The sequence below is a fragment of the Dipodomys merriami genome, unplaced genomic scaffold (assembly GCF_024711535.1).
Source record: "Dipodomys merriami isolate MVZ:Mamm:240054 unplaced genomic scaffold, mDipMer1.0.p SCAF_682, whole genome shotgun sequence".
NCBI lineage: Eukaryota > Metazoa > Chordata > Mammalia > Rodentia > Heteromyidae > Dipodomys > Dipodomys merriami.
The window spans coordinates 273,132-284,739 of NW_027206271.1; the positions used below are offsets into that span (position 1 = coordinate 273,132).

The 11,608-nt window shown below is 40.1% G+C and overlaps 1 non-coding gene across 1 annotated transcript; it reads left to right on the top strand.

Annotated features, from left to right (window-relative positions):
• Positions 1 to 400: 400 nt before the first annotated feature.
• On the top strand, positions 401 to 504 carry LOC138816097 (U6 spliceosomal RNA). The gene has a single exon (XR_011368555.1). It is a non-coding gene; the product is annotated as a U6 spliceosomal RNA (small nuclear RNA).
• The last annotated feature ends 11,104 nt before the right edge of the window (positions 505 to 11,608 follow it).

Genomic DNA, 11,608 nt, shown 5'->3' on the forward strand with positions numbered 1-11,608 from the left:
AATTTTAATATGCTTGTGGTCCTAAAACCAATACCTTGCTGATATTGTGTGACAAATACAACTTCCTATAAGTACAGAAGTTTTCCTTGTATCTTTTCAATTTATATTTTTATTGTAAAGTTCCTGTGCAGAGGGGTTACAGTTACGTAAGTAAGGTAATTAGTCCATTTCTTATTGAGCATTGTTACCCTCTCCTTTGTCTTTCCCCTACCATTCCGCCCCTTCATACCTCCCCAACATGTCGCTCCACCCCCCCCCCCATAGAGTGTCTTGTATATTTCATTGTTACAATGTGGCAACCTGTGTCCTTTCCTTGTATCTTCAATGAAGAAATGCTGGCTTGATTTATGCTGATTCTACTGTTGTAGACACACCTAAAATCACTCGCCAAGTTCAGGAGTACAAAATGAAATGCATAGCAGAAACATTGGAACATTTCAGAGAAGATTAGCATGGCTCATGTACAAGGATGACAGACAAATTTCTGAAGCATTCCATACTTTTACAACAGATGCTGGAGGGGATGTGGCCACCAGGGAACCATACTGCATTCTTGGTGGAAGTACAAAACTTGTTCAACCACTTTGGAAAGTAGTACGGAGGTTCCTCAAAAAACTCCACATAGAGCTCCCCTATGACCCAGCAATCCCACTTTGGGACATTTACCCAAATGATCACAAACAAGACCATACTAAAGCTACCAGCACAACTATGTTTATTGCTGCATTCTTTAAGATAGCTAATATATGGAACCAACCCCAATACCTTAGCAGATGAATGGATCAAGAAAATGTGGTATATATACACAATGGAATTCTATGCCTCCATCAGAAAGAATAACGTTTCCCCATTTGTTAGTAACTGGAAAGTCTTGGAAAAACTTATATTAAGTGAAGTAAGCCACGTCCAAATTAACATTGGTCCCATGGTTTCCCTAATTTTCAATAACTAATATTTGTCTGGGTTAAGAAGAAAAGGTCAAAAGCTCTCTGCATATGACCAGATAGGATGATGTTAAGGGACATGAACCCCAAGATAGGGACACAAGTGGTTTTTTCTTTCTTGCTATTGTTTCTAACATACGTATAATGTGCGATGTGATTTTTTTGTTTCTTTATATGTTCCTCTCTCCTGCTATAACTCCTGTTTTCACTGTATTTGAAGTTGGTGCGCCTACATCTTCTATATACGCTCCTCTAATTTGTGGAGGGGAAAGAAAGAAAACAAAATGTTTAAATAGGGGTACAGGTTGACACATTGTAACCATGAGATACACAAGACACTATGTTGAAAAATGAACTTTACAATTTAGGTGGGGTAAGGGAGGAGGGTTGTGTACTTATGGAGCTGGGAGGGAAAGGATGGTAGGGGAAAAATAAAGGAGGAGGTAACAATTTTTTTTACCTTGCTCATTACCTTGCTCACGCAAATGTGACTCCTCTGTACATTATTTAGCTAATAACTAATATTATGAGGCAGACTGAAATGAGACTCCAGAGAAAGAGTCAGAAAGACTGATCAGAGAGACTAAAATTGGTCACACAAAGATTGGAAAATAGAATTCCTTGTAGAACATACAAATCATTGAAACCCTGCACATGTAAGGACAAGAGAGCAAAGTCCAGAAATGCACATTTTCTTAGAGGTCAGCTATTGAATTATCAATGGAAATATTTGTATTCTTAAATATTTGACCACATGTGAGAGAAGGCTGAAGAGAAATAAAATGTCATCACTCTGTTTGGACGTCCAATATCACACTAGGAAGTAATCAATCACTGATTTGTAATAAAAAGAGAAAACAATTATTCCAAATGAGGGTTTCATTTCTTTTCCTGTAACAGTTCTTGATTTAGATGCTAGCAATTACCATACAATTGATCCAGTACCACAGCTGAAATGATATTGACCGCAGTATTCCCACATGAAGGAAAAGAGAAAATTAACAGATATCTGAAGAAATGACTTGAGGATGAAATGTTCTAATAGTGATATCTGAGGTTTTGACACAGGTGAAGAAGTGGATTTTCTTTTCTAAAAAATCCCCATTTTTAGCATGGTGCCAGTGGCTTACATCTGTAATCCTAGCTACTCAGGAAGCTGAGATCTGAGGACTGCTATTCAAAGCCAGCCTGGGCATTCCACAGTGGTTGAACAAGTTTAATTTCCCACCAACAGTGTAATAGAGTTCCCAATTGGCTACATCCATGCCAGCATTTACTATTGTTAGTTTCTTGATAAACGCCATTCTAACTGGGACGAGGAATAATCTGTCTTGTTTACTTGTAGATTTGTGGGCACCTTCTAGCTACTATGAATGAATCCATGAAACCTATATTGCTCGGAGTCTGCATTCCTTTCTCTTTTCTCTTAGTATCATTTTCCCCAACCTTTCATTTTCCTTAAGACTAGTGAAAAGTCATCTTTTCAGATGAGTGAATAGAATTCCATTATGTGTGTGTGTGTGTGTGTGTGTGTGTGTGTGTGTGTGTGTGTGTGTGTGTGTGTGTAAGATGAATATAGGCCCATGAGTTCATTTCTAAGTCTTCTGTTTCATCTGTAATTTAGTAGTTCCATACTAAAGTTGAATTGTTTTCTCTACTGAATTGAAGAATATTGTTGGGATTTTGATGAGTATTTCATTTTCAATTTTTGGGGGTCAGTATTGCAGTTTTTGCCATGTTAATTTTTTTTTCAGGCTTCATGATCATATGTATATTATGTTCAGAAAACACACATTGCAATTTTGAACAAACAGAAGGAAAAGTGTCTGGCAGTAGTTCCAGAAAATTTACCCTCTTAGGCTGCAGGAAGCCTGTCTCCCCCTAGGCCTTTTACTATTATTATTACTACTAATTATTATTATTATTATCTTTAAGTAGTTGTTCAAAGCAGTTTATGAATACAACACATCTTGATTAATGTCACTGCTTTTTAAACTAGAAATATTCTTTTTTATTTAGTTACAAGAGTTTTCAGATTCAATTCTTTTTAAGAATCTTAACAACTAGGTTATGAATAGCCTTTTATAATTACCAAGTCTATTTTTGTCCTTGGCCTAGGCAAGTTCGACATAAGTCATCCAGCCCCCACCTCATCATTAGAGAATGAATGATATTTCCAAATGCCTGAGAAGTTTAGCATGCTTTTATTTTCTTACTTTTTAAAATGGGACTTGAACCAAGGACCAGGGCATTCTCCCTTTGCTTCTTCACTCAAGACTATAATTCTAACACTGGAGTTACACCTCCACTTATGCTTTCTGGTGGTTAACCAGAAATAAGTTTCCTGAACTTTCCTGCCCCAGCTGGCTTCAAACTATGAGCCTCAGATCTCAGGCTTCTGAGTAGCTAAGATTATAGGCATGAACAACTGATGCTCAGCTTTTGTTTTTGTTTTTTTTATTGTGATTAAGTGATTACATAATTTCCCAAATTTCAAACTATTGTGGGATCGTGATGCTCAGTTAAACTCACAAACACATTCTATCTTTCCTGGAGCAAATTGTCTATCATGGTCTATAACATTTATGAGTTCTATGAGCTTTGCAATACAGTTATTTCTTCCACATTGGGTGGTATGTACATTTCTTTTGTTTTGCATAGCATCAGCTGTTCCCTCTTTCTCATTTGTTCCCTCCCTCCCATTGCTGCCATTAAGTTGCTTAGTTCATTTTGGTCAATGTCCTGTGCAGCTAATTGGTCCCGTTGTTGTATGTTTTTCCCTGATTCCCTCTAGTTCTGTGTTGTCTTCCTGGATCCCCTCCAGTGTACATATATATACCATACATGTGATCAGCAGCATGGAGTTATTTACTTGTGATTCAACCAGATGAGTGGAAGCTCTCTGTTTCTTAAGTCCTGTTAATTTTGTCGTATCACTTAACATTTTGGATTTAACATCCACTTATCAGGGAGACCATGTACCATTTGTCTCTTTGATCTTGGCTTACCTCGCTCAACATGATTTCTTCTAACTCCATCCATTTCCATGCAAATGCCATTATTATTTTGTCCTTTCTAATGTCTGCATAATATTCCATTGTGTATAGATACCACAATTTTTGGATCCATTCATCTATGATGGGACATCTGGGTTTTTTCCATATCCTGGCTATTGTGAACAATGCTGCAATAAACATGGAGGTGCATGTGTCCTTGTATACTGGTTCCTGTTGTTCAGGATAGATGCCTAGAAGTGGTATGACTGGGTCCTATAGGAGGTCAATAATTAGCTTTTTGAGGAACCTCCAGACTGCTTTCCAAAGAGGTTGTATATGTGTACATTCCCACCAGCAGTGTAATAGGGTTCCTCTTTCTCTGTATCTCCTCCAGCATTTGTCGTTGGCTGACTTGTGGGCCATTCTGACTGGGGTAAGGTAGTATCTCAGGGTTGTCTTTATTTGCATTTCCTTCACAACCAGGGATGCTGAACATTTCCTCATGTGTTTCTTTGTCATTTTTATCTCCTCATCTGAGAAGTCTCTTTAGTTCCCTTGCCCATTTAGTAATTTTTTTGTTAGTCTTGGGAGAGATCAGTTTCTTGAATTCCCTGTATATACTGGATATTAACCCATTGTCTGTTATATTGCTGATAAATATTTTATCTCAATTAGTTGGTTGTCTTTCTAGCACGGTTGTGATAGCTTTAGCTGTTCAGAAGCTTTTTATTTTAAGGTAGTCCCATTTGAAGAGTCTCTCTCCAATTTGTTGTGACCCTGGGACTCTGTGCAGGAAGTTCCTTCCTGTGCCTATAAGTTCAAGTGTCCCTTTTACTCTGTCCTGCAGTAGTTTCACAGATTCAGGTTTGATGTTAAGGTCTTTAATACATTTTGAGTTGATGTTGGTGCATGGTGATAGGCTGGGGCCCAATTTTAGTCTTCTGCATGTGGCCGCCCATTTTTCCCAGCACAAGTGGTTGAAGAGGCTGTGTTTCTTCCATTGTATGTCTTTTGTTCCTTTGTCAAATATCAGCTGACTGTAGGCATGTGTATTTATTTCTGGATCTTCTATTCTATTCTACTTGTCTTCGGGTTTTTGTGCCAGTAACATGCAGTCTTTGTTATTATAATTCTATAGTAGTGTTTGAAGTTCGGCATGGATATCTATCCCATGTTGTCTTTATTTCCTAGAACTGTTTTGGCTATTCTAGTTCTTTTGTTATTCCATATGAAATTTGAGACTGTTTTCTGTATTTCACAGATGTACATCTTTGGTATTTTAATAGGAATTGCATTGAATTTGTATATAAATTTTTGCAGTATTGCCATTTTCACTATATTAAGTCTGTCTATCCAAGAGCATAGGAAGTTTTTCCATTTCCTAGTGTCTTCTGTAATTTTTTTCTTTAACTTTTCATACTTTTCATTAAATAGTTCTTTTACATCTTTGGTTAGGTTAATTCCTAAATATTTAATTTTTCGGGAGGTTATTGTGAATGGGGTTGCTTCCTTTATTTCCTTTTCTGCTTGTACATTGTAAGTGGACAGGAAGGCAACTGATTTTGTGGGTTGATTTTGTATCCTGCTTCTTTGCCGAAGTGATATATGATTTCTAAGAGTTTGGGGATGGAGTTTTGGGATATTGAAGGTATAGTATCATGTCATCTGCAAAAAGGGATAGTTTAACTTCTTCTTTCCCTATGTGGATCCCGTTAATGTCTTTTTCTTGCCTTGTTGCCCTGGCTAAAGATTCCACAACTATGTTGAAGAGGAGTGGAGACAGTGGGAATCCTTGACTTTTTCTGGATTTTAAGAGAATTGGTTGTAGCTTTTCCCCATTAAATATAATATTGGCTATTGGTCTGTCGTAAATGGATTTTATTATTTAAAGAAATGTTCCTTCTATTCCTATTTTCTCTGGAACTTTTAGCATGAATGAATGTTGAATTTTATCAAAAGGCCTTTTCTGAATCTGTGGAGATAATCATGTGATTCTTGACCTTGGCTCTGTTGATGTGTTGGGTACATGTTGTGATTTTTCCCATGGCATCCTTAATCCTGTTAATATGGTTTTCTTGTCTTCTTTTTTTAATTAAACTTGCCAATGGTCCATCAATTTTATTTATTTTTTTCAAAGAACCAGCTTATTTGGTTAATTTTGGCTATGATTCTCTGATTCTCTAATTCATTAATCTCTGCTCTTAGTTTGGTTATCTGGCTCCATGTACTAACTTTAGGTTCTATTTTGTCATGTTTTCTAGCTGTTTTAATTGCAACATGAGATTATTTACGTGGTCTGTCTCTATTTTCTTGATGTGGGCACTGAGGGCAATAAATTTGCCCCTCAGGATTGCTTTTGCTGTGTCCCAAAAGTTTCTTTTAGAGGTGTTTTCATTTTCATTGAGTTGTAGGAATTTTTTAATTTCTTCTTTAATCTCTTCCATTACCCAGGCATTGTTTAGAAGTGTATTGTTCAATTTCCATGTTTTTGAGTAATTTCTGCAATATACTTTGTTATTGAGAACTAGCTTCATTCCACTGTGGTTAGATAGGATACAGGGGATTATGTCAATCCCCTTGTATTTGCTTAAATTCCTTGCATGAACTATGATATGGTCTATTTTAGAGAAAGTTCTTTGAGCTGCTGAGAAAAATGTGTACTGTGTTTTTTAGGTTGAAATACTCAGTAGATATCAGTTAGTTGCGCTTGAAGTATGGCCTCATTTAATTCAGTAGCTTCTTTGCTAATCCTCTGGTTGGCAGACCTGTCCTTTGGAGAAAGTTGGGTGTTAATGTGTACTAGTATTATCGTATTGGGATCTATTTTATTCTGTAAGTTTGAGAGTATTTGCTTAACATATCTGGGTGCACTAATGTAAGTTGATGGTAGTAATATCCACCTCTTTGATTGTTCACTGTATTAATATGTAAAGTCTGTCGTTGTCTTTTTGTATTGATTATAATGAAAAATTTATTTTGTTAGATATCAGGATTGCTACACCTGCTTTCTTCCTGGGTCAATTTGACTGATAGATCAGTTTCCAGCCGTTCACTCTGAATTTGTTTGTATGTTTGGCTGAGAGGTGGGTCTCCTGAAGGTAACAGTTTGTATGTTTGGCTGAGAGGTGGGTCTCCTGAAGTCAACAGATTGATGGGTCATGTTTTCTGAGCCAATCTGCAGTTCTTTTTCTTTTGATTGGTGAAGTAAGCCCGTTATTATTAAGAGATAGTATAGAGAGATGCATTGTGGTCCCTGTGATTCCCTATTTTCCTAAGGTTTTCTTCTTTCCTTTCCTCCTGTGCTTCCTCAGTTACAGTTTTATTGATGGCTGTCTGGGTCTAGGTCCCTGTTTCTGGTTGCTTTCTTCAGGTTGTGTCCCCCCTCTTAGAATTCTTTGTAATGCTGGCTTAATGTTTATGTATTCATTTAGTTTTTCTTTGCTATTAAAATTTTTCAGTTCTCCATCAAATGTGAATGCTAGCTTTGCTGTGTATATCAGTCTGGGTTGACAGTTATTGGCTGTCAGGGATCGTATGTTACTTTCCCAGGCCTTTCTTGCATTCAGTGTTTCTGTGGAGAAATCTGCAGTGATCCTAATTTTTTTCCCATTGTAGTATAGCTCCTTTTTCATTTTTGTTGCATGCAAGTTTGTTTCCTTATTATTCAGATCTACCATTTTTACTATAATTTGTCTACAAGTGTTTCTCCTGGGATCCTGCTTGCTAGGTGTTCTATAGGCTTCTGTTATGTAGGTAAGATGTTATTTTTTGAGATGGGGAAAATTTTCACTGATTATTTTGTTGAATAGGTGTAACATTTCCTTGCTTTGATATTCCTCACCTTCGTCCATTCCAATTATACCAAGGTTAAATTTCTTGACCCTATCTGCTTGCTCTTGAATTTCCCTTTGGCATAATTTAAGTGATTTTTCCACATCTGTAATGTTTTGGTCCAGTTGGTGTATGCTGTCTTCTGTATCTGACACTCTACGTTCCATTTCGTTCACTCCGTTAACTGTGGCTTCCATTGTGGTTTGCATGGAAGAAATGGACTCATTTATGGATTTGATGTTCGCTCTCAAAGTACTGATCTCACCTTTTAATGAAGTGTATACTGCCTCTATTTTTGCACTGATATCACTTCTCAGTGAGGTGTGTGCTGCCTCTATTTTTGCGCGTACCTCCTGTTTTAGATCCTGCATCTCTTTTGATAGTTCATCCCTGTGATCTTTAATTTTCTGGTCTATTTCTCACTTTATTTCCTGAGTCATTGCCTCCAGCATATTTTGGATGTAGCTTTTGTCTTCCATTCCTGCTTTGCTCCCACTAGGGCTCTCCCCAGGGTGGCTGCTGGCTTTTGGGGATAGCTTGCTATCCTGGGTCATGATAACCCTTGTAATTTTTCTGATTTTCGCATGGGAATTCAGGGATTATTGGAGACTAATCTGAAAATTTGTTTTGGTCAATAGGTGTCTGTCTTTTCTTGGTTGCTGTTTCTGTGCTGCTAGAGAGAATCTGTACCTGATCTCGGTTCTGTTGAGGGCCGGCCTCCAGCTGCTGGTCTGACACATATAGGGTTCTCAGTTCTCTGTTTTAGATCACTGGCAATTCCTGTCTTTGGAAGAGTTGAGCAGCCCAGAGTGCTCCTACAGGTGCTCTTGGCGAATTTGGATGTGCTGGATGCACTGTCCCAGATGCTGGAGTTTGCTATGGGCTCCTGATAATTTTTGGTGGGTTGTGGGCTTGAACTCTGGGTTTGGGCACTGTCCCTCAGCTCTTCAGCTCAAGACTGATACCCTACCATTTAAGCCAAAGCTCTTCTATCTCTTTCTGCTTATGTGGTGCTGAGGAATCAGATCCAGGGCCTCATGCACCCAAGACAAGTACTCTACTGCTGAGCAACCTTACCAGCAGAGCTCCTGACTATTATCAGGTGCTGGTGGCTTGTGTTGTTCAATTTCCAGCCTAGAATATATGGGTTGGGTTCTGGTAGGGTTTAGGCTTCTCCTTTCCTGAGCCCCCAGGTCTTTGCTGTCACAGAATTGCTTCCCAGGGAACGCAGTTCCCTGTTTTTCTCCCCTCTGCTGAGGCACATGCAGCTTCTTACTTCAGTTGGGAGGAGTTGGTTGTGTTGCCCAGTCACCGGATCCCCAGACCTGGTGCCAGTGCCTGGCCTGGGACATGCCGGTTGGACCTATGCTGCTGTGTATCCTGCCTAGTTTATGCAGCCTGGGGTACTCAAATTTCTTCCACTGTTGGGTGTCTGGACCCAGAGGTGCTGTTCCTGGCTTGGGCATTTAAGCTCCCTACCAGGGGTGCGCTTGCTCTAGCCTGGCGAGCTGAGTGTGCTTCACAGTCTAGTAGAGCTCTAGAACATTTCCCAGTTTTAGTGGGTCCTGTGGTCCAGGTGTTGGGATAGGGTGTCTGAGTCAGGGTCGCGGGATTCCCGCCAGCTCTGTTCTCTCTTAAGGCATACACTGTCTACTGTGGGATACTCACCGAGGTGCTAATTGTTCTTTTTGTGTGATGTACATCATTGGTTGCCGTTGAAATCAAGAATTCAATTAAGGTGGTTGTGGGCTGGGCTGGGTGGTGGTGGCTCTGTGAGTTTCTCTTTTGTCTCTGCCTCAATTGATGCTGTTAGGGTCCAAGCTGCAGGATGGGCCTCTGTCCTCCACCCGACGGATGGGGGAAGGGCCTCCATGCAGGTTCTGAGAGCTGGGGTATGTCTCTGTTTGTACTCTCTGGATCAGCATCAGTTCTTTGCAGGTCTTCTGCCTTGTTTTCTGTGGGCATCCCATGTAGCTCTGGCACTCCCGCCGAGAGGCTGAGTTCCCAGCTCAGAGGTTTCTCTGTTCATTGCGGTTGGAGGGTCTGACACCGGTACTTCAGACGACTTCTGCACAGGTGATCTGCAGGTACTGAGCACTGCGGTTTGTCTCCAATTGCGTTCTCTGGATCACCACCATTTCCTTGCAGGATTCTGCTCTGGTGTTCTGTGGCTCTGTGTAGCTCTGTAATTCTTGCCATGGGGCCGAGTCGCTTTGGCAGGATGGAGCCTCTCTGCTCGGATAGAGAGTGAGGGGTGGGGTTGGGATCTTTGTGCAAGCTCTGGGCTTGGCGGTTTCTTCAGTTCGTCGCGATCAGCGGGTCTGACACCGGTACCTCAGGCTGCTTCTGAGCAGGTGATCTGCAGACAAACCCCTGTGTCTCTGGGAGTCTGGCAGCCCCTGTCGTGCTGGCTGGGTGTGGTTTGGTGCATTGCTGCATGGCCAGTAGAGGTTGGGGAAGGGGTCTTCGCGCTTCTCTTCTGAAATTCTTTTTCTCTCTTTTTTTTTTTCCTGCCTTCTGTTTTTCTCTCAGTGTTCATCTTTTTGTTCTTGTCGGTTTCTTGGGGAGATTAAGCATTGGAACACGACTCTCTTTTTGGTGGGGGAGAGCTGTGGCATTTCCCTACTGCCCCTTGCCATCTTGCTCATCCATCCAATTTTTATATTTTCAAATATCTATTTCATTATAAAGATGCTGTACAGAGCGGTTACATTTACACGAGTAAGTTACAGTTCTCATTGAACATTGTTACGTACTGCAGTTTTTTTTTCTCCCCCTGACTCTTCCCTCCATTTCGCCCACACACATTACATTGTAAAGTTAATTTCTGCCATAGTGTCCTGTGAGTATCATTGTTGCAATGGGTCACCTTTTGTACTTCTTTCAGTATTTTGTTATTTCCCTTCCCTTTCCCCAATCAGATAAATGCATATACAGGATGCAGAGTACCAGAATCAAAGACAGGAATTGCAATGAATAAAACCAATAGGAAAAGAAAAATGATATAAAGTAAGAAGAAAGAACTAGCTACAGTATATTGGCTACATCAAGCTTGACAACTAAACAAAAGAAGACCTGTTGTTTCTATGTCTTCATTTCAGTTAGCATCATTTTGTATGGTCACATATACATTCACACCTCCTGAGCTATAATGATCCACTTTCAGGAGTAACAGGCTAATGTTAATAATTTCAAGTGAGAGAAATCATAGAGCTCAAGTCATTTTGCATGTGCTAGGAATTGATACAATGCACAAAAATTACATGCTTTAATAACTACCAGTTTATCAGTGCAGTACTAGGTGTCCCTTGGCTGGAATCCCTCCTGAGGAAACCTAAGGCAGTTGGTGCACCTCTCTTCTGGGCTGGACTGAGGGCCTTGCTGGGCAAACAGCAATCCATTCCTGGATCCCACTTACAACTTTTTTTAGTAGACCCCCTACAAATCTCTCTCATCCCAATAACAGCCTTCTGGCTTTCAAGTGAGGTTATCTTTCATATCTCTTAGAGCTCTCCACACCTTTGTCTAGAAGAGCTTTGTTCCAGGGCCCACATTCAGCAGCTTGTTCTAAGAATAGTAGTAGCTATTTTGCTAGCCAAATATATTCTCTGCCATCTCTTCCTCAAATTAGTCTTTGGTGTCAGTATGAGTCTGCTCAGAGGGTAGAGCCAGCCTGGGATGGCTTTGAACCATGATCCTAAGTCTCCTGAATAACTAAGTCTCCTGAATAGCTGGGATAACAGGCGTGAGCCACCTGCACCCGGACATCATTTCTTTCTTTTTTTTTTTTTGTCAGTCGTGGGGCTTGAACTCTGTACCTGGGCGCTGTCCCTCAGC